This window comes from Lissotriton vulgaris, chromosome 7 (genome assembly GCF_964263255.1).
Source record: "Lissotriton vulgaris chromosome 7, aLisVul1.2, whole genome shotgun sequence".
NCBI classification, from domain to species: Eukaryota; Metazoa; Chordata; class Amphibia; order Caudata; family Salamandridae; genus Lissotriton; species Lissotriton vulgaris.
In genome coordinates this window covers 960273016-960297860 of record NC_141695.1, presented here as the reverse complement: position 1 = coordinate 960297860, position 24845 = coordinate 960273016, and positions in this window count along the sequence as shown.

Below are 24845 nucleotides of genomic sequence, written 5' to 3'. Positions count from 1 at the left end.
AAGTCAGCTATTTAGCAGATGTTAGTTTTGTCTGCTAAAATGCGTGGGCCACCTTGTAAATATTGCAATGTACATTTAGCGATATTTTACAAGGTAATCCGTCGGGGGTACGCCCAGTGACGCCCACTTTGCATCTCATTAGAGATGCAAAGCGAGGGGTCGGGAAAACGGGTGCTAACATGCGCTGATGAATGTTAGCACCACCCTGTAAATAGGGCGATGAAAATATCGCCTCTTTAGCGCCAAAACGTGCCGGTAAAGCGGCGATACTGCCCTTGTTAATGTTCCCCTTAATCTTTGTAATTCAGTGTATTCCACTGTTGAGGCAGCATTTCTGGTTCACATATTTTCTCTCGCAATAAATATGCATACAAAAGAAAACACGAAGTGATCGAAACGGCTTAGAGTGACAATACGACACCAGGGTAAGATATCATCGTTTCCAGTGTGCCTGAACAACCGCAACATAACTTTACTGTTTAATGTTGGTGCATATCCATGGCTTATTTTTCATATACAGTGGCAATGTTTTCTACTTTACTAGGTGACGTCCATTTATTGAACACGTTTTCAAACGTTTTCTGGACAACCTCCAATTAGAGGAGCCTGGCTGCTTGGAACTCGAACAAATAACAATGTTCATGGATGGTTAACGACCCAATGAACTACTCATCCAAATTATGCCAAACACAGAGTGTATTGTAAGAAGTGGAAACAAAGATGTATGTGGCTTTCTCAAGCAAGATGATGCGTTCCAGAGGTATAAAGGACATTAATGTGAAAACACTTCCACTGTGGCATTCTCAAGCTGTGCTTTGACTAACCACCTTGGCTGCAGCAGCAATCAGGTGCTCCCAGCGCAGAGAGATAATTTAATTTTCTAGCAGTGGGAATTCTTAGCCCCTGCACTCCACAGCACACACTGGGAGGAATGTTACATTTCTGCCAAGAGAAGTTGCTGAATGAAACAAAATGTCTCTCAATGAGGAGGTTATTTTATGAATTCCAATAAGAGTTTTGCACGGGACAGTGTGAAATGAAGCATGAGATTTTTTTCATAATTATGTGTTACACGAAAAGTAAGTAATGCCATTACTTTTCAGAGACAGGCAACAATAATATGACTGTCAATTGGGATGGCGCTTCTTAAAATGTAAAGTGGACTTTTGAGGCCAGCCTAGACCATTGATTCTTAACCCTTTGACGTCTGTAGACCCCCACTGAATCACTCCTGGAACCCGGGGGCCCCCACTGACTCGTTATTGGAATCTGGGTATCCCCATCAAATTATTATGTAAGTCAGCGGGACTGGCCTAAGCATAAACAAAAACAAAAAAACAGAAACAAGCATTCATCAAATGAATACGCAAATGCTGAAATATTTAATTTAATTCACAAACAAATATAAAAAATCCAAATTTGTATGGGAGGGTTTATATTATATCTTGTTCAATGCACTTGCACTGCTCCCACAAATCAATCTGAGGATACCACCTACATTTTTTGTCTCCAATTTGACATTTTGCTTCTTTATTTATATACACTTTATTAATCTGTTAACCCATTTTTTGTTTCAAACGTTCCGCAGCAGTGCAGAACGTTCTATTAAGTGGGCGAGGCCGCGTCGGCCAACGGACGTGCGAAGCACTACCGAGGTAGTGCTTGCGACGGCCGTTGGCCGACAGAAGCAGCAAACAGGTTAATATTATTTAATTTTTTAAGTAGTTGTGGACCCCCTAAATTGGCTTCCCCAGACCCCAAGGGGTCCCCGGCTCTACAGGTTAAGAACCACTGGCCTAGACTAGGCTCAAGTTTGTTCGACATAGACTATTGAACAAAAAACATTTTAAATGATAATCATTAAAAATATATAGAAACAGGATGTATGGGACTAACACAGGTTTGTATATAGTTGCTGTACACAGATTCAAATGCACAATACACCACTTAGACTTCAAACTTCACCACTTAGCTCCTGATGCTATTACAGCCCTAGTGCTGAGACTTTTTTTCTGCTGTTTAGAGCACTAAGGGCCCGATGTAGGTGTCCATTTACCGACCGGTAACGGCCGATTTCGGCCGTTACCGACCGGTAAATGGACATTCCTGATGTAGGTGAGCCATTTTACCGAATCTGTAAATTTACCGAATCGGTAAAATACCGATTCGGTAATTTCCTAATGTAGGTGGGACTCTTCTGAGTCCCACAGGCCAGTCAGATTCGGTATTTTACCATCCAATCCTATTGGATGGTAAAATACCGAATACAGGTGTGCATGCACATGTGTGCATGCACACCAGTGCCATGTGACACACAGACATGCCCTTAGGGCATGTCTGTGTGCCACATGGCACACGTGCCTGAATTCAGGGTGCTAGAGGGTGTCAAAGTGACACCCCCTGCACCCTTGCAATATTCGGTATTTACCGATTCGGTAAATACCGAATCGGTAATGCCCATTGATTCCTATGGGCTTCAATGCCCATAGGAATCAATGGGCATTACCGATTCGGTATTTACCGAATCGGTAAATACCGATTCCTTCCGATTCGGTAATTTTTTTAATTAAATTACCTACATCTGCCCTTCTCTTTTTTACCACTTCATAGATACCGATTCGGTATGATTCGGTATTTATGAAGTGGTAAAAAAGATTTCCCTACATCGGGCCCTAAGTACTTAACCCTTCATAACAGTTTTCCACAAACGGTATCCAGGCCAAATTTGTATCCTTTATGCGCCACATCTTGGGGATTCCAAAGGTACAAAGAGGCTGTGGATAGATTCCCCTGAAAGGAACTGGGAAAATAGTTAAAAAATATAGCAATTTGGGGGTGGGGATCGAAACAAAAATGCTGTTGAATCATTAGTATTTTTTTCCCATCAACAAAAGGTTTACTGTGCTACGATTAAAATCCTCCTAACTTTTAGGAGCAACTAGAGTTGTAAAAAAAAGCAAGCTTTTACCACCGTTTTTGCATTTTTTAATAACATTTTGTCAATTCTTGCTATTTTTTGTTGTGTCTTTTTTGAGGTAGGATTAGGGGAGAACCCAAAAGTGAATCTGAAAAGCTATCCATTTCTGAAAGCTAGACAACATTCCCAATTCAGCAAGGGGGCTGTTGTGCAGGTCGACCAGAAAACTAATGCTTGAAATAAAAATGTTTTTAAAATAAGTTGAAAAATGTAGAAATAGGTGACAATGCTTCTGTCTGTGATATAGTACTCAGATGTTCGATTTCCAAAAGTAAAGTACCATTATGTGTGCCAACTGCTTTGTATATAGTGTCAGATGGATGTCAAAACCCACATAATACTCAGAGCCAAATAGTTTACAAAATCTCAGACACTCAAGAAATAAGTGGTTAACAGCATTGGCTGCTCAGGAAATTGCTTGCAGATGCACTGTAAGGCGGATATGGAATTACAGTTTTCATTTACCACCTGAGGCTGCAGAAGAGATTCCCAGGCATGGCAGGCTTAAAATGCGTTTAAAATAATTACCAGCATCTGGGAAATTGGGAAGTTGTAAAAAAACTATCATAACCAAAAACTTGAAAAATGTTCCAGAAATTAGTTGAATGTGATGTTTGATAAATTACTCAGCTGCTACAGACCAGTCCACGATTGTAAGTGATTAGGAATGGAAGGAATGTATATCTAATTCCTAAAATATCAGAAAGAAAGGTGTGAGCTGAAACAAAGTGAATACGAAAAACTGTCCATGAACATCCCTGGACAAAGATTTATTGACATCATTATTGAAGCTAAATTTTCAGTAGCAAGATGCCTGGAGGGATGGTCTAGAGATGATCTAAAAGCAACCACAAAATGTTTGGCCCTAAAATGCAATTTGACGGTGTTTTAGAGAGTGGTTGTATGCAGAGTTGATGGAATGGTACGAGGTTCCTAGCAAGCCACACAAAAGATCTGTGAGAAGACCCAGAAAAAATAATGATGATAATGATTTTTCATTGAGTACTGACTGTACTTAAATTCATATGGTAAAGTCTAATTAATGATACAAAGATATGATGGAAAACTGTGCATATGTAAAATATGCACAAGATGATGAGTTTAGGATTAGCGGTACTTTGTAAAAATATGAGTAAGATGGTATCCATGCTATAATGTGATTCAAAGGGAATTTTAAAAAATGTTTTCTTTCTTTCGCACTGGTTTGCATTTACTAGTCAAAAAATGAGAAAAACTCAATTGATCATTCCAAATGGTATACTATTCGTTGTGCCCACACTTCTCATGATCTATTTTTGGCAATGTGGGTAGCTGTGGTATTTGGGCTCAAGCTCAGCTGTCACTCTGCAAAACTTGCCAAACCTAGACATTTCAGAAAATTAAACACTGAGGAGTATCCAATGTGTCATGACTTGTGTGGATCCCATTATGTTTTCTTAAAAAGACTGCCCTCCAAACTTTGGCTAAAAACAAGCATTGTCATCATATTACTATGAGAGAATGGTCCATAATCTGGAGGGATCTACAAAATTCCTATCACCTACCATTCCTACACTGCTCTCTAAAAAAAGGTGCCCCACTTGAGTGGCTTGGTCTATCACCTCTGACACAATATGTCCCAAAACGCAAGATGGACACATTACATGTTCTACAGGAAAAACGCTGCATTTTGGAAATGTGCGTAGCTGCAGTATTTGGCCTTGCGCTCAACCACCAACTAGATACTCAAGAAAGTTAGGGTAGTGTGACTTGTGTGGTTTCTATAAAGTTCTCTTACCCATACTACCCTGCAAATGTCACTCATTGGCAAAAATCAAGCCAGAGTCCTAAATCTGGGGTTGCACACAGTTTCTACCATTCATTTCCAGATATCTCTCTATCTCTCAATAAAAATGGTTCCCCATTGTGTGGCTTGGCCTATCGTTTGTAATAGGAGGGATTCAAACTGTGACCATATGAAGTCAATGTTGGCTTCCCATACACCTGTCACTTGCATCAGATCCAGCCACACAAATTAGGTATCTTTTTTATCAGAAATGTGTGAAGACTTCAAGGTAAGAATTGCATGAATCCATCCAAATTCTTTAATTTTTCCTCACAGAAATTTGTGGAAAATGCATGATTTTAGCCAATATTTGATGTTTGTAGAGCACTCAGAGTAAGGTATTCACAAAGGTACGCTTACACGTAAGTAAATCTACATGTGTAAGTTTCCTATTACACTTTGCAGTACAGGTGCTACTTTAGGCTATTCACTGTTTAAGAATGTAAATTAATACAACTAACAGTGACTTTAAAACCGTATTTGATGTTCTGTGTACTTGGCAGAGACATCTGAAATTGGGGCAGAGATCTTGAAATGGTAAAGTATAGGGAAAGGTTGAAAAGTTGATTAAATGTTTGGATTTTTTTTAAATTTTAAATATGAATGCTTTTTATAAATGTATTTTAAAAGTGAAAGAATATCAATATGTTAAAGCATTAATAAAAATGTTAAATACAAATGTAGTTGTCTTGAAAATAAGAAATTAAAATATTTTTTTTTTAAAGTTTAAAAAAAAGATTCTGGTTCATGTTATCTAGAGGGCTTTCTGCCCCAACCGGTGGGTCCATTGAGGGTAAAACCCCCCAATCTTTCCCCCATGAAGAACAGAAAGGCTATTGTGCCTTAAAAGCAGGGGAACATTTGGAAAGGGGCGACCACTCGGTCCCCCCGAACTTATGGCAGAGTACCTCGATCCCCCCGGGAAGCCATTTTGGGCGGGAGGCGCGTCTCGGCTGGTATGCCCGAAGCGGCGTAGCCGGGGCGCGCTCTTTCCCGCCCTGGAGTGGGCTGGCCTAGACACTGACGCAGCTGGCCACGCCCTTGGGGCAGGCAGGGGCGGGTTTACGCCCGCCCTGAAGACGGATAAAAGGGACGCAAGACCGGAAGACATCCTCTTGTTCCTGTGCTCTGAAGCTGCACCTCCTCGCTGCACGTGAGCTCGAGACGGAACGAAGAGCCAATTTTGAGCGTTTTAATCTTTCTTTTTGTTTTCTAGATACTTGGTCGGAAAAAATGCCCAAAAAAGGCGCGAAGGGAATGACGACGGATCAGATGGTTCGGGTCCTCATGAAGGAGATGTCCGAACTGAGAAAGCAGGTGGCGAAGCGAGATGGGGAGGGGGGATCGGGGCGTCCATCGGCTGGAGCAACCCCTGGAGGGAGAGCCAAGAGGCCTAGAAGGGGACCAGCCGGGGGAGACGTCCCTGTTCCCTGTACCCCGCTCGAGGCGCCAACCCCGGTACCGGTGGAGGGGAATCCGATTCCCGTCGTGGTCACCCCGACATCCACTGAGGAAATGCCCCCCGAGCTGGCGGCACAGCTAGCAGCGTGGTTGGGCGACAGTAGCGAGGGCGCCACGGCTGCCGAGGCACAAGCGCTGATGAAACAGTTGCGCGAGAAGCGAGATGCAGCCAAGGTGCCCGCGCCGGCGGCAGTGATAGACAAGCCGCAGGCCCCGGTTGCGACCACAGAAGCAACGTCCGGTGCAGGTAAGCGGCCATTGCCGATCGCGAGGGACGAGTCAGCACCCTCTCATAGAGAAAAGTTGGGGCAACATGTTCCTTTGGCAATAAAGGAAAAGATTTGGGCAGGGGAATATGTGAACATTTTCTCCTTGCTTGTCGACCATTATGAGGTGGAGCATGTTAAAGGTCAGAAGGATCTGATGCATCCGAGTGTTTGGCGCGCAAAAATGGCCGCCTTTAAAGTAAATGAGAATATTGGCAATTGGGGCAATGCTTGGGGGATTTTTACGTCGATCTTAGGGGAACGTAGGCCTGAATTGCTTTCTGAGTTACCAATCTATCAGTCACGAATTATGGGGTACTCGACGTCTCACCAGGGTAACCATTGGTTCTGTTATGATAATCTCTTTAGGAAGGCGAAGGAGCATAACAAAAGTTTAACCTGGGACTGTTATGATTCTTTGACATGGGATAAAATGAAAGAGTCAGGGATGTTGAAAATGCCGTTGGTGGGGAGCAATGTTGGCGAGTCCTCCCGCCAATATGCGGGGACGCCCTTTCGGTCAGGTACGAGTACCGACGATTACTCGAGATCTGCCAGTCATGCAGGGAAAAAGGGTTTCTGCTTCAATTTCAACAAAGGTAAATGTACTAGGCCACAGGGATCGTGTAAATTCAAGCACGAATGTAGTGGTTGCGGCTCGTCCCATCCTGAGTCCTCGTGCAGAGCCAGAACGGGTGAGAATGGGGGTAGGGGAGGCGCCAAACAGGTCTAACATAGTCCGAGGGGCGCCTTTACCAACCCCGATTGATACCTTGGCGATGATTCCCTGGCTCAGTGAATACCCAGATCGTACTTCTGCTGGATTGCTGCGAAACGGTTTTTCATATGGTTTCCGCATTCCGGTGGGGGACTTTCAGGGTGTCGGGATATGCAAAAATCAACTTTCCGTCCTGCAGCATACGACTGTAGTACAGGAGAAGATCCGGAAAGAGGTTATCCGAGGTCGTGTCGCCGGCCCGTTTACTGCACCCCCGGTACAGTATTTTGTTTGTTCTCCTTTAGGGGTGGTCCCCAAGAAGGACCCGGGTGAGTTTCGATTGATTCACAATTTGTCAGCTCCACGTGGTCTTTCTGTAAACGATGCAATAGACCCAGAAGTGTGTTCGGTGCGGTATGCATCCTTCGATGAGGCCGTAGCCATTTTGAATCGCCTGGGGCCCGGGGCGCTGATGGCGAAGTCAGATATCGAGTCAGCGTTCCGGTTGCTCCCGGTACACCCGGACGATCAGCGTCTCCTAGGATTTAATTTTCAGGGTTGTTTTTACATGGATAAGTGTATGCCGATGGGGTGCTCTATATCTTGTGCCTATTTCGAGAAATTCAGTAGTTTTCTGCAATGGGTCTTCACAAAGAAGACGGGTTTCCAACATGTAATGCATTACCTGGATGATTTTCTGTTCCTTGGGGCAGCCGGGGATCTTGAATGTGGCCGGGCCTTGGCCGAATTTTGTTTATTAATGAAACAGTTTGGTGTGCCATTGGCACCAGGTAAGACGGTGGGTCCTGCGACTCGCCTCGAGTTTCTGGGGATCGAGTTAGACTCCAGAGAAGGTTGTTTTCGTTTGCCAGCTGACAAGGTGTTAAAGTTCAGGGCAACCCTGCAAGATTGTCTAAATGGGTCAAAAATTACGCTGCATCAGTTACAGCAGTTGGTGGGACAGTTGAATTTTGCCCTGAGAGTTATACCAATGGCCCGCCCCTTTTCTCGTTCAATTGCACAAGCTATGGTCGGCCTAAAGGAGGGCCACCACCGCACGAGACTATCGGCTGAGGTCCGCCAGGACGTGCGTATTTGGTTAGCATTTCTGGCGGACTTTAATGGTCGAGTCATATGGAACAAACCAGCTGTATCCTCTGAAGAGCTGGGGCTATGGACAGATTCAGCAGGTAGCATAGGTTTTGGTGCCATCTTCGGCACAAAATGGTCAGCACAAAGGTGGCCGACGTGGTGGCACGACAATGGTCTGACAAGTAATATTGCTTTCTTGGAACTTTTTCCCATTTTGGTGGCCTTGAGAACCTGGCCAGAAGGGTTCAAGGATCACTCTGTGATATTTTGGTCCGACAATATGACTGTGGTTGAGTGCATCAATAGTCAGGCAGCACGATGTAAGCTGATTTTAAGACTACTCAAAGAGATTGTTTTGTTGTGCATGCAACTGAATGTGCTGTTCAGAGCAAAACATGTCCCAGGGGTACAGAATCAGGCGGCTGATGCACTGTCTCGTTTTCATATGCAGGCTTTCTCGGGCTTCCTTCCCTCAGCGGACCCAGAGCCGGCACCCTTCCCCGAAGCTCTCTGGTCTCTCGGTGCCCCGAACTTCGTCACCTCGTGGGAGAGAGTCTAGCACCACGGACGAGGAAGGCATATGAAGGGGCGTTTAGGTCCTATTTAGCCTTCTTGGGGACTGATAGAGAGGAGCTTTGGGGCCATGAGGAATGGGTGGTGAATTTCCTGATGTCCTTACGTAGGGCTGGGAAATCTGTGGCTACGGCTCAGAGGCATCGTGCTGCTATTTCCTTTGTTGCCAGGGCTCATAGTATCCAGGACCCGACAGCGTCTTTCGTTGTACAGAAAGCGCTGCGTGGGTGGCAACGCCTTGAGGGTCGCAGAGTAGATGAGAGGCGCCCGATAGGTTTGGATAGGTTGGCCCAGTTGTTGGCTACACTCCCTGCCACATGTTCATCTCCGTTTGAGGCGGTGTTGTTCCGAGCCGCTTTTACGCTAGCATTTCACGGGGCGATGCGAGTAAGCGAACTGGTGGCAAGGAACAAACAGGATGTGGCGGGGGGTTTGTGCCAAGAACACGTTCAGATCAGAGGAGGGGCAATGACGGTCTCCTTTGTCAAGTCCAAGACCGATCAAGATGGGATGGGTGACTGCATAATCATACGCAGGATTCCCGGGTCCTCCATATGCCCGGTAAAGTGTTTAGAAGATTACCTAGCACGAAGGGTGGCAGTATGGGGGGGACCTTGTTGAGACACGCGGACGCCACCCCACTGACGAGGTTTCAGTTTCAGCGGGTGCTTGCGATGTCAATTGCCGCTGCGGGCTTGAACCCGGGCGAGTTTGGGACCCATTCCTTTCGGATAGGGGCTGCTACAGAAGCTACAGCCAGGGGTCTTAATGTTGAACAAGTGAAACGAGTGGGGCGTTGGTCCTCCAATTGTTATAAGAGGTATGTGCGGTTACACATGTTGTAAAGCTGTAATGATGTACTCACGCCTCTTGTTTTTGTTTGGTTTTCAGTTGCGCAAGCCTACGAGGCGGGGCGGACTTTGCAGTCGACCCAACACCGGGCCAGCGGTCAGACATCACCGGCTGTGAAAAAGGAGGTGTGGGTCGTGGGCCACTCATACGTGAGGCGTGCCGCGGACGTATTCAAAGCAGGTGACATGATTCATGTAGCTGGGGAATACGGGTACAGGGTGTCCTTCTACGGAAGAGGCGGTCTCTGTATTGACCAGTTCCAAGCATATTTTGAAGATTTGTTAGGGCGGACGAGGTCACCGCCGTCTATAGTCATAGTGCATCTAGGGGGCAATGATTTGGTCACCACCGGTAGACGACTTCTCCTGGAGGCAATGCTTTCCACTGTAAGTTGGTTGGCGAGGAGAGTTCCGGGGTGCACAATTGCGTGGTCCCATATGATCCCACGAAAGGTGTGGCGGGGGGCTATTTCTATTCCTGCTTTGAATCACTCTGTTAGGAAGCTTAATAACAAAGTGGGTAGGTTGTTCCGTTCCGGGACATTGCATTCTATTTCGCATGGATGTATTAATGATGACAGTGTGTATTCGGGGGATGGTGTGCATTTGTCTCGGGTGGGGAATGAGTTACTCATAGGAGACTTCTTAGCATGGTTAAAAACGTTGAAGCATGACCTTTAGGTAGGAGCTTTGTGGGGGGTCCGGATAGCCGGTCAACTATCCGGACCTGTGGCGGTAAGGTCATGATCGGTGAGCAGTAATTGGAAGATCCCTATGAGTGGGCGTCACCCAACACGGATGGGAGCGCTCGGGAGAGGTGGCCATTGGCCCCTCAACGGGGAGGCGGTCCTGTCTAAGGAGAGGCCGCCGGAAGGAAAGGAAAGGCGGTCAAGGCCCCTTCCTGTGTAGGAGGGGTTACAGCCCCCTCTTGGGGAATTTCCCGGGGCCAGTGACGTCTGCGACGGCAGATGTGGTAAGTTGTGTGGGGTTTGGGGGGAGGTCTACGCTACCTTCTAGATACTCACACGAGTCCTCGAACGACCTTTAAGTGGCGTCGAGTTTATTGGGGCCCCCGACAAGTCAAAGGGAAATTGGTAGTTGCATGTGGGGTACGCCTCAGTGCTGTCGCCCCTCCCAAGTGGGGGGGGTATTTCTGGTTAGGGATCTTGACACCGGTTACGACCTTGCCGTTGGCCCTTAAACGTTAGGATGTACAATTTCATTATTTCAAGAAAATGTTTTGCAGGTTGGTAGTTCGGCTAGGAGAACCTCTGTATTAGAGAATCTGTTAAGGTTAGCCAAACATCGCAATGTGGTTATGAAATTGTACATTAATATGAACTGTTTAACGTTTAATTTTTTGTTTTAATAAATACGGCCAGGGAGGGTCACTCCTTCCCTCTTCCAAAAAACTTCAAGAACTGTTTCCGGTTTCCCTCCTTTTGGGGATTGTGTTGAGAGGGGGTGGCGGGTATCTCAGCCATATGGAAAGGGGCGACCACTCGGTCCCCCCGAACTTATGGCAGAGTACCTCGATCCTCCCGGGAAGCCATTTTGGGCGGGAGGCGCGTCTCGGCTGGTATGCCCGAAGCGGCGTAGCCGGGGCGCGCTCTTTCCCGCCCTGGAGTGGGCTGGCCTAGACACTGACGCAGCTGGCCACGCCCTTGGGGCAGGCAGGGGCGGGTTTACGCCCGCCCTGAAGACGGATAAAAGGGACGCAAGACCGGAAGACATCCTCTTGTTCCTGTGCTCTGAAGCTGCACCTCCTCGCTGCACGTGAGCTCGAGGCGGAACGAAGAGCCAATTTTGACCCACCCACCAGCCCCTGAGGACAGCTAGTTGTTTTAAGATGGTTCGATAATTCTAATTTTTCGTTTACAGGTTGTGGTATTATCATGTTGATATTGAGTGTGTAATAAAGTTGGCCGTTTCTATATATGTTCTGTGATTAAAGATATTCTGTTTTGTGTCCGTTGGTATTATCATGTTGATATTGAGTGTGTAATAAAGTTGGACGATTTTTTGTATGTTCTGTGCTTAAAGATATTCTGTTTTTGTGTCCGTTATAAGCATGCTTATTCGGGTCATAGTGGCCAATAGATTGTTGGTTTAGGTAGCATTGTCGTATTTATTTGGTAGGCGGTAAGGTCATGATCGGTGAGCAGTAATTGGAAGATCCCTATGAGTGGGCGTCACCCAACACGGATGGGAGCGCTCGGGAGAGGTGGCCATTGGCCCCTCAACGGGGAGGCGGTCCTGTCTAAGGAGAGGCCGCCGGAAGGAAAGGAAAGGTGGTCAAGGCCCCTTCCTGTGTAGGAGGGGTTACAGCCCCCTCTTGGGGAATTTCCCGGGGCCAGTGACGTCTGCGACGGCAGATGTGGTAAGTTGTGTGGGGTTTGGGGGGAGGTCTACGCTACCTTCTAGATACTCACACGAGTCCTCGAACGACCTTTAAGTGGCGTCGAGTTTATTGGGGCCCCCGACAAGTCAAAGGGAAATTGGTAGTTGCACGTGGGGTACGCCTCAGTGCTGTTGCCCCTCCCAAGTGGGGGGGGTATTTCTGGTTAGGGATCTTGACACCGGTTACGACCTTGCCGTTGGCCCTTAAACGTTAGGATGTACAATTTCATTATTTCAAGAAAATGTTTTGCAGGTTGGTAGTTCGGCTAGGAGAACCTCTGTATTAGAGAATCTGTTAAGGTTAGCCAAACATCGCAATGTGGTTATGAAATTGTACATTAATATGAACTGTTTAACGTGTAATTTTTTGTTTTAATAAATACGGCCGGGGAGGGTCACTCCTTCCCTCTTCCAAAAAACTTCAAGAACTGTTTCCGGTTTCCCTCCTTTTGGGGATTGTGTTGAGAGGGGGTGGCGGGTATCTCAGCCATATGCCCATGCCCAGGGAGGCCTCCCACCTGCCAAATATATACCGGGTGTCTGGTGGGTGGATCTCTGGTTAGGTATCACAGTCCTGGTGCAATCCCCAATAAGGGATACACTTGGGAGATGTACCACTAAAAAAGGACATTGTGCACTTTCAAATGGCATCTCTCAAACACAGATCTGTGCTCAGTGGTCAGAGTTACACCCCATAGAACTGATCAAAGTGAAAGTCAACAGCCTTTATTGTTGACATCTGCTTTCACTTGTTTACAGTGACTTCAGCGATGTATGCGCCCTACATGCCAAAGCAAGCAAAAGCAAAACAACAAGAATCTGAGGATGTGAGAGATGTTTTTATCTTGCATACTGACTTTCTTTTTTTAGAATGCTTCTTGTACCAGAAGAATTTTCTTCTTGAATGTGGTGGACAACTCATTGCTGTCCTCCACACAACAAAGGTAATCCTGCCGCTAGGGAAAGATAGCCATCTGTGGACAGAACAATGGTGGCCAGGAGTGTAGGAACCTGCACCCTCGCCCAAGGAAGTTGTGAACATTCTGGGTGTCTGGGTGGACAGCTGTCTGTCCTTTGAAACCCAAACAAAGCAGTTGAAGGGGCCTGTTTTGGGCTTCTGTGTGGAATCAAGCCCCTGTTAGGGTTCTTTGATCCACAAACCCGCCAGATCATTATCCAAGCGATGATCCTATCTAGATTGGATTTTTGTAACTCTCGTTATTTAGTTGCAAATACAGCCAGAATACAGCGCTTTCAGAGGGTACAAAATGAAGCAGCACAATCCATTCTTGCTCTACCCAAATTTTTTCGGTATTAAAACATCTACCTAAATTACATTGGCTGCCAATCGTAAAGAGAATATATTTTAAGACCCTATGCTTTGCTCATAAAATTCTAACTAAGCAATCCCCTTCTATCCTTTCTGGCCTACTTGTGCCATACTTACCAAGACGCATGTTGCGATCAGCAGATCTGCACTTAGCATGCATCCCCGGAGCCTCAGGATACATAGTGCTGTCAGTCATTTGTTTTATCTTTATACTGCTAGTCAATGCTAAAAAACATATAATTGTATTGAAATTATAGAATTGTAGTGCCTAGTATGTGGTGATAAAAACAGTAAAATCAAAAGCTTGAGAAGACACAATTCATATACCATATCAGTGTGATCTATTCTACGAAGACGAGGGTTTTGTTGAAGGGTGCTCAATGTGGCAAGCGTAAAAATATGGATGACTTAAATGAATATGTGAAAATGTCAGGTAAGAGAATAAGAAATAACATCAGAGATGGTTTAAGGCATGTGCAGAGTGGCCATTTGCCCAGGGCCCCAGAGTCCATGGGACCATCTGGGAAGGTGAATTGCTCTCTTTGATCTCTGCCTATTAGAGTAAGTAAGTAAGTAATCTTTATTGCATGATTAATTACAATCTTTGCAAAATCGTACATTAAAAATTAGGTCACATATTATATTTCTATTTTTATACCTCTCTCCCCATTTCCACCATTGACGCTGTCTCTGTAAGCAGAGTCATATTAAGGATTTTTGGGTTCCCTGGTAAGATAGATTTAAAATGTTTTTGTGCCTTTCAGTGGCCCCAAAACATGTCTTGTGTGAAGCCCCATGATCCTCAAGATGACATTAACTACTTTACTTTGAGACCTGAATTTTCACTTGGAAAGCCACACTAACCCCACCTCAAGAGCGCTCATTAAACAACTTGGAATCCTGGACCTCACCCAACAGGTAAAGGGACCTAACCACATCACCAGACACCATTTGGACCAACTTCAGCAACATCTGAGTCAATGGGACCACACCAGTCCCATAGACATACCACGCCCATGCCAAGTTCAGCAATCCCATCCTGATCCAATGTACGTACACCACCATCAGACCAGCATACCGAAAATGAGACAGCATCACTCGCAAGGACTGAAACACCACTCTCGAACCTTCAGACCCAAACACAGCAAAAGCCTCCCCAAATCCATCAAGAATTTCAACATTTGGATCAGCTCCTGTACCAATTCCCTGGCGCCGATTAAAGACAGCAAAACAATGAGATGTAGACCCCAAGGAAGTTGTTACACCAGCGGAACTCACACTGAGGAAATATCAAATAATCCAGACAACCTAATGTTTTGATCTGGCAGACCTCATGGATCCCAGCACCAACAGGAGCAAAGAAATCTTTGTCATTGTGAAAGATTTCAATTCTCCAACGGCCATCTCTAACTCGATCACTTCCTAGCTGGACCTCAGCAACAATCATTTACAGCAACTTCAGTCCACAACTGAACCCCACAGACCTAGCCAAATGCCCATCAGTCTTATCCAAAGAACCTGGGCAAACCACTTGGCCCATCATCACCCCTAAAGAAACCGCAACCATCATGAAGTCCATCCAGTCAGGGGCACCCTTATACCCCTGCCCTGACTATGCCTGCAGGGGACTACAACCCATCAGCACCATGCTTTCATCCATTCTGAATACCTCGACAGCTTCAGGGACCTTCCTAGATGCTTGAAGCACACAACTGTCCTCCCATTGCTGATGAAAGCTTCTGAGGCCCCTTCAAAGCTCGCCAACTACATACCAGTCTCCAATCTACCATTCCCAGTCAATGTTTTAGAGAAAATTCTCACCGAATACCTCATTTACAGCTAAGTCCTTGACAGCACACACTCTGGTTTTTCAGACCCTGCCACAGCATGGAAACTGCCCTCATCGCTGCCACGGATGACATCTATATGATAGGATCAACAAATAACTCCCCCTAAGGCTGCAGGCCTTTTGGCAGCCAGAAACACTGTCAACCTCCTATGGCACACTCATATCACATGACACCACACTTGAGGGAGCTCCACTTGCTCCCTATTCACATAGGAGCACAATCCATCTCCTCACCCACACTTTCAAAATACTACATAATACTGGCCCACCATACTGCAACAATCACATCTGCTTTCACAAACCTTCCAGACAACTCTACTCATCCGGACTCCTACTTGCCCAAATACTACACATATGAAAACCAGATGCGGCGATTTGGCCTTGTATGACATCACTCCTAAAGCATGGAAAGACCTACCTCTATACAAAAGAGCCTCCTTCTCACTTCTTGAATTCCGTAAGAAGCTGAAGATATGACTTTCCGAGGAGTCCAACTAGGCTCTGGGAGTTCCGAGACTCACACCTACTCAATGCCAGGGTACCTTCCTGGGTGATAGAGCACTTCACAAATCGGCATCTGCCAGGACACTGTCAGTCCCAGATCATTACCACACTTTATCTTTATATCTTCTTTGACACATTCACAGTTCCCTGGCACAACCCACGAAGGAAACTAAATACTGTGAAACTATGGGATCATTCACAAAACATTATAAAGCTATACATGTAGGTTTACACCCTTAACATTTGGTTGAATATCAATGTATTTTCTTGGGAAATGTAAACAGTTTCAGTTTTTAAGGTGCATTAACTAGCATAAGTACTCAAAACATGTGTATGTGAACATATATACATATGTAAGTGCTTGCCAAAAGTGTCATTTCACTTGATAACTTTTGTTCTCACCTTACTCCTGTCTTTAACAAAAGAAAGTCTCCCACTGTTCTCAGGATAGATCAGTACACAAAAATGTGTGAATTCCCCAAAACGTACAAGTTTATAAGCATATGTAATCTTTTTAGGGCATCCCTTTCTTGGAAAACTCAGTTCTCACCCATTGAAGAAGATTTACACACCTCATTATAAACCATACAGTTCCAATACCATATGTGGGCAAATGGAATCACCCGTGTAAAGTAACATTTTGTGAATACAAAACATGCATTTTCACTAATGTATCAAGCCTTTGGCACATATAAGTTTAATTAATTCTTTGTAATGGCTCTATGGATTCGGATCAACATCTTATTTATATATCGAAATATTTACCTACAAGACAAATACAATTTTACGATTAAATCAACATATTTTCTAGGGAACCTATGAACATAAGAAATTGCCCACATACTTCAAATGACCTTCAGAATTAGATGGACTTAAAGTAGAACCTCCATGATCCAGACTACCAGAAACCATTAGTTGAGTCATACTAGAAACTTCTCTTTGCCAGCAGCATAACATGCATCTCATTTATTGTCACTCAAATCAGAGGTGAATCCAGTCCTGTGGAATTCTTCTCCCTCCACAATCTTGTCATCTATCCTCTTATTGCTTGAATAGAGTGAGTCAGATCCCAGCATTCTCACAAAACGTGACTGCTTCACCTTTTATCCAATCTTTAGTTTGGCAGTTTACCACTCGTCATATTTCTTTTTATTTTGCTGAATTCTCTTCTTGACAGACAAAGAATATCTTTGTGCATGATCAACAGCAATAGTGAATTCCAGAATAATAGAAAAGTATTTTGAAGTCTTAAAGATTCCTATTCACATTCTTTCCACAGCTTTGCATTCCAATACATGTGAATGATAAGTCTGGTAGCAATAGGACGTGGAGCCTGACAAGGAACATGTTTGGGAGCAAGTGATTTTTGGGCCTGTTATAGCACAAATGGATTTGAAAAACCTACCTACTAAATGAGTCGAACAAGAATCTACAGACTGCTCCATGGAGTCAGCATCTATGTTCCCTCATATTTCTGGTCTCTGAGTGTGGCAGTGAATGGTCTCTGTGCACTGCAGCCAAGGCCATTTGCATCAAAAACATGTAGCAACTCACTAAGCAATTAAGTGAGCGTCCAGCATCAGTGGTATTTTCCAGAAGAGAGATCACTCACCCTTTATCCCAAGATTGCACCACCCGAAAGACCCCTTGTCTGACCATTAGCCGTTCAGAAGCCATATATTCATGAATCAGTAGGGAAAGGAAGGGCCAGAGGTGAACACTACAGAAAGTTAATAGATTTCTTCGTAAGTATTGTATTGCAATTACATTTATATAGTGCTTACTAGCACTAACAAATTGTTGAAGTGCTTTACACCAAGCAGCACACTGCTCTGAAGGTAAGTGGGTGCAGGTCCATACGGGTCATTGTTGGTTCAGAGTTTAGTCTAGTTCTCTCAAGTATACCTTTCCCCATCCACATGTCCACCCCAGTTTGTTTGAGGTTGATTAATATCAGGTAGGTATGATCATTAGTGGGGGGTATGTGAGTTCATGCAGATGGTTGGTGGAATTAGCAGATGAGTGAGAGAAGGTCAGATATTACTAGGTTGCACGGTCTGACTTTCAAACAAAGACACGTTGTGATCTTTGAGATGAGGTGAGGGCAATTTGCATAAATACAATAAAAGAAATAAAGGGTAAAATGGAATTAATGTTAGACAAAGCACAATGCCAGGCCTACAACCGCATTTTCAAACTGCCCAAACACACACGCAACAGCTTAATTCGTCTAGAATTTGGTCTGAAGCAACAAAGTAAAGAATGCCTGGGAACGCATGCGAAATACTACTACCAAGTCCTAACAGCTCCGGCTGGAACCCTAAAGAACATGCTGAACCCAATTTTTGGGGAGTCAATTAACCAGTGGCATCGTTACACAGAGGAAGCAGTGGAAACACTGGGATTAGCAACAGAAATTGGGATCAGGGAACGGTAAACTATCTGGCCATCAAAAATTCAATCAATAAACAATGTTATCAACTATCGCACCAAAGTTATCTAGTAGAATACGCAACAGGAAGAGACTCACCTTGGCAGAAAAAATCATTCATCGGGAGTAAAATTCAGCCATATCTGAAGCAAGCTCTGGGAAGGAAAGCACTAAAAAACATTGTATGGGCCAGACTGGTGCCCCTCCCCATTAAGGAACTAAATCTAGGGTGGAGATCCCTTGAACATAGAATCAGATGCAGAATTTGTGATTACCAATTTGAATCCCTGATACACTTTATTTGTTGTTGTCCTGGTATGTCGCAGCCCCGTAGGATCCTTTCAAAACAAATATGGCTCCGCAACGGGATACGAACAGTGAAAGAAGCAACTTCAGTTCTCTTTTCCTGTACTACACCACAGGACGTGGCCATATGGCCGCGATACCCGCCACCCCCTCTCAACACACTCCCCAAGGATGGGAAACCGGAAACAGTTCTTGAACTTTTGGAAGGCGGGAAGGGAGTTACCCTTCCCGGCCGTATTTATTAAAATATGAAACAAAATTAAAACATTAAAATAACAGTTTCATATTATGTACAATTTCATTACCACATTGCGATGTTTGGCTAACCTTAACATATTCTCTAATACAAAGGTTCTCCTAGCCGAACTAACATCCTACAAAACATTAACTTGAAATTTTGAAATTGTACATCCTAACGTTTAAGGGCCAACGGCAAGGTCGTAACCGGTGTCAAGATCCCTAAACCCGAAAATCCCCCTCACTTGTGAGGGGCGACCGCACAGAGGTGTACCTCAAGTGCAACTACCAATTTCCCTTGACTTGACGGGGGCCCCAATAAACTCAACGCCACTTAAAGGTCGTTCGAGGACTCGTGTGAGGTATCTAGAAGGTAGCGTAGACCCCCTCCCAAACCCCACACAACTTACCACATCTGCCGTCGCAGATATCCTGGCCCCGGGAAATTCCCCAGGAGGGGGCTGTAGCCCCTCCTACCCAGGAAGGGGCCTTGACCGCCTTTCCTTTCCTTTCGGCGTCCCATCCTTAGAAGGGACCGCCTACCCGTTGAGGGGCCAATGGCCACCTCCCTCGAGCGCTCCCATCCGTAATGGGTGACGCCCACTCATAGGGATCTACTAATTAGTGCTCACCGATCATGACCTTACCGCCCGACCAAAAAATAAATACGACAATTTAACTAAATAACTCAATTAAAAAACAACCATAAACCATTTCACGTATGATTACTGATCAATATTTAGTGCAGAATTACTTTATTTGAAGAACATATTGTAGCTGAGCATTCTTTATTGCATACTAAGAATAACACGACAATCACCACAACCTGCAAGAAATAGCATTACCATATCAAAACTTTATTCAAAACAACTGGCTGTCCTCAGGGGCTGGTGGGTGGGTTCAAAATTGGCTCTTCGTTCCGTCTCGAGCTCACGTGCAGCGAGGGGGTGCAGCTTCAGAGCACAGGAACAAGAGGATGCGTTCTTGGCTTGTTGCTCCTTTTATCCGTCTTCAGGGCGGGCGTAAACCCGCCCCTGCCTGCCCTTAGGGCGTGGCCAGCTGCGTCAGTGTCTAGGCCAGCCCACTCGAGGGCGGGAAACAGCGCGCCCTGGCTACGCCGCTTCGGGCATACCAGCCGAGGCTCGCCTCCCGCCCCAAAATGGCTTCCCGGAGGGCTCGTGGTACTCGGCCATACGTTCGGGGGGACCGAATGGTCGCCCCTTTCCATATGGCCGCGATACCCACCACCCCCTCTCAACACACTCCCCAAGGATGGGAAACCGGAAACAGTTCTTGAACTTTTGGAAGGCGGGAAGGGAGTTACCCTTCCCGGCCGTATTTATTAAAATATGAAACAAAATTAAAACATTAAAATAACAGTTTCATATTATGTACAATTTCATTACCACATTGCGATGTTTGGCTAACCTTAACATATTCTCTAATACAAAGGTTCTCCTAGCCGAACTAACATCCTACAAAACATTAACTTGAAATTTTGAAATTGTACATCCTAACGTTTAAGGGCCAACGGCAAGGTCGTAACCGGTGTCAAGATCCCTAAACCCGAAAATCCCCCTCACTTGTGAGGGGCGACCGCACAGAGGTGTACCTCAAGTGCAACGACCAATTTCCCTTGACTTGACGGGGGCCCCAATAAACTCGACGCCACTTAAAGGTCGTTCGAGGACTCGTGTGAGGTATCTAGAAGGTAGCGTAGACCCCCTCCCAAACCCCACACAACTTACCACATCTGCCGTCGCAGATATCCTGGCCCCGGGAAATTCCCCAGGAGGGGGCTGTAGCCCCTCCTACCCAGGAAGGGGCCTTGACCGCCTTTCCTTTCCTTTCGGCGTCCCATCCTTAGAAGGGACCGCCTACCCGTTGAGGGGCCAATGGCCACCTCCCTCGAGCGCTCCCATCCGTAATGGGTGACGCCCACTCATAGGGATCTACTAATTAGTGCTCACCGATCATGACCTTACCGCCACAGGCCGGATAGTTGACCGGCTATCCGGACCCCCCACACACTCCTACCTAAAGGTCATGTCTTAAAGTCCCCAGCCAAGCTATCAGGTCTCCTATGAGTAATTCGTTCCCCACCCGGGACAAATGAATACCATCACCCAAATACATACTGTCCCCTTTAATACAACCATGCGAAATAGAATGCAGTGTACTTGAACGGAACAATCGACTCACTTTATTATTAATCTTCCTTACTGAATGATTCAGAGCAGAAACTGAAAGAGCCCCCCGCCACACTTGTCGCGGTATCATATGGGACCATGCGATTGTGCACCCTGGAACTCTTCTCGCTAACCAACTTACAGTGGAAAGCATTGCCTCAAGAAGTAGTCGTCTACCAGTGGACACCAGATCGTTGCCCCCAAGATGTACTATGACTACAGACGGCGGTGACCTCGTCCGCCCTAACAAACCCTCAAAAAATGATTGAAACTGGCCAATACAGAGACCGCCCTTTCCGTAGAAGGACACACTGTACCCGTATTCCCCAGCCACGTGAATCATGTCACCTGCTTTGAATACGTCCGCGGCCCGCCTCACGTATGAGTGGCCCACGACCCACACCTCCTTTTTCACAGCCGGTGATGTCTGACCGCTGACCCGGTGTTGGGTCGACTGCCCAGTCCGCCCCGCCTCGTAGGCTTGCGCAACTGAAAACCAAAGAAAAACAAGAAGCGTGAGTACATCATTACAGCTTCATAACATGTGCAACCGCACATACCTTTTATAACAGTTCGAGGACCAACGCCCCAAACGTTTTACTTGTTCGACATTCAGACCCCTGGCTGTAGCCTCTGTAGCAGCCCCTATCCGAAAGGAATGGGTCCCAAACTCGCCGGGGTTCAAGCCCGCAGCGGAGATTGACATCGCAAGCACCCGCTGAAACTGAAACCTCGTCAGTGGGGTGGTGTCAGCGTGTCGCAACCCCATGATGCCACCCTTTGCGCTAAATATTCTTCTACGCAACTTACCGGGCACATGGAGGACCCGGGAATCCTTCGTATGATTATGCAGTCCCCCATCGCACCCTGGTCGGTCTTGGACCTGACAAACGAGATGGACATTGTCTCCCCTCTGACCTGAACGTGCTCTTGGCACAGTCCCCCGGTCACATCCCGCTTGTTCCTCGCCACTAGTTCGCTTACCCGCATAGCCCCATGGAATGCCAGCGCAAAAGCGGCTCGGAATAACACTGCTTCATACTGGGATGAACACGTTGAAGGGAGTACCGATAATAACAGGGCCAGCCTATCCAGACCTATCGGGCGCCTTTCATCTACTCTGCGACCCTCAAGGCGTTGCCACCCACTTAGCGCTTTTTGTACAACGAAAGACGCTGTCGGGTCCTGGATCCCATAAGCCCTTGCCACAAAGGAAATGGCTGCCCGATGCCTCTGGGCAGTAGCCACAGATTTGCCTGCCTGATGTAAAGACAGCAGGAAATTTACTACCCCCTCCTCCCGGCCCCAAAGCTCCCCTCCAGCAGCCCCCAAAAAGGCCAAATAGGAACGGAACGCCCCTTCATACGCCTTCCTTGTCCTGGGTGCTAAACTCTCTCCCACGAGGTTTCGTAATTCGGGGCACCGAGAGACCAGAGAGCTTCGGGGAATGGTGCCGCCACCGGGTCCGCTGTGGGCAGAAAACCCCAGAAGGCCTGCATACGGAAACGAGAAAGCGCATCAGCCGCCTGGTTCATCACCCCCGGCACATGTCTTGCCTTAAATAGGACATTCAATTGCATACACAACAAGACAATTTCTTTCAGCAGCCTCAGGATCCATTTGCATCGTGCCGCCTGGCTATTGATACACTCAACCACGGTCATGTTATCAGACCAGAATACCACAGAGTGATCTCTAAACCCCTCAGGCCAAGTTTTCAGGGCCACCAGAATGGGAAACAGTTCAAGAAAAGCAATGTTACTCGTCAACCCATCCTCATGCCACCATGACGGCCATTTTTGAGCCGACCATTGTGTGCCAAAGATGGCACCAAAACCAATGCTCCCTGCCGAATCTGTCCACAGCCCCAGCTCCTCGGAGGACACGCCCGGTTTGTTCCAGACAACTCGACCATTGAAATCCGCCAGAAATGCCAACCAAATGCGCATGTCCTAGCGAACCTCGGCCGAGAGCCTCGTGCGATGGTGACCCTCCTTCAGGCCGACCATGGCCTGAGCAATCGAGCGGGAAAAGGGGCGGGCCATTGGTATTACTCTCAGGGCAAAATTCAGCTGTCCCACCAATTGTTGTAATTGTTGCAACTTAACCTTGGACTGACTAATACACGTCTCCAGGGATGCCCTGAACCTGAGCACTTTTTCTCTTGGTAAACGAAAACAACACTCCTCCGAGTCGAGCTCGATACCCAGAAACTCGAGGCAAGTCGAAGGACCCACCGTCTTACTGGGTGCCAATGGCACACCAAAATGGTTCATTAAGACACAAAATTCATTCAAAGCCTGACCACATTCCGGATCCGCGGCTGCCCCTAGAAACAAAAAATCATCGAGATAATGCATAACCTGATGAAACCCCGTCTTCCTTGTGAAGACCCATTGCAGGAAACAACTGAACTGCTCGAAATAGGAACAAGATATAGAGCAACCCATTGGCATACATCTATCCATGTAATAGTGTCCCTGAAACATGAAACCAAGAAGACGCTGATCGTCTGGATGTACCGGGAGCAACCGGAACGCTGACTCGATATCAGATTTCGCCATCAGCGCACCGGGCCCTAGGCGATTCAAAATGGCTACGGCCTCATCGAAGGATGCATACCGTACTGAACACACTGCCGGGTCTATCGCATCGTTTACGGAAAGACCACGTGGGGCTGATAAATTATGTATCAGCCGAAACTCACCCGGGTCCTTCTTGGGGACCACCCCTAAGGGGGAACAAACAAAGTTAGCAACCGGTGGCACACTAAACGGACCGGCGACTCGACCTCGAGCCACCTCTTTCACAATCTTCTCCTGTACCACGGTCGTGTGCTGCAAGACTGATACTTGGTTTTTACATTTCGCTAAACCCTGAAACTCCCCCACTGGGATGCGGAAACCATATGAAAACCCGTTCCGCAACACCCCAGCGGAAGCGTGGTCCGGGTATTCGCTGAGCCAAGGAATCATTGCCATGGTATCAATCGGAGTAGGTAAAGGCGCCCCTCGGACTATTTCAGACCTGTTTGGCGCCTCCTCTACCCCCGTTATCACCCGTTTTGGCTCTGCACATGGACTCAGGATGGGACGCTTGCCCACACCCGCTACATTCGTGCCTGAACTTGCATGACCCCTGGGGCCTAGTACATTTACCCCTGTTAAAGTTCCAACAACTCCCTTTTTTACCTGTGGTGCCGTTCGGCCTGGACTGGTATTCGTTACTCGCGCCTGATCGAAAGGAGGTCCCAGAATATTGGCGGGAGGACTCCCCCACACTACTCCCTACTAATGGCAAATTCAACATACCAGTATCCGCCATTTTTGACCATGACACAGAATCGTAACAATCCCAAGTTAAGTTTTTATCATGTTCTTTCGCTTTCCTGAAAATATTATCGTAACAGAACCATTGATTGCCCCCATGTGACACGGAGTACCCCATGATACGTGACTGATAAATCGGCAACTCAGACAGTAACTCGGGCCTACGTTCGCCCAGGATGGATGTAAAAATCCCCCACGCCTTGCCCCAATTGCCAATGTTCTCATTTACCTTGAAGGCGGCCATCTTTGCGCGCCAAACACTCGGATGCATGAGCTCCTTTTGCCTCTTAACATATTCCATCTCATAATGATCGATAAGTAACGAGAAGATATTTACATACTCATCTGCCCATATCTTCTCCTTAATAGCTAGAGGGACATGTTGACCCAACTTTTCCCTTCTTGACGGGGCAGACTCATCCCTCGCAATCGGCAATGGCCGCTTACCTGAACCGGAAGCTGTATCTGCGGCTGAGCCTACCCCATGTGGCTTTCCTCCTGCCGCGG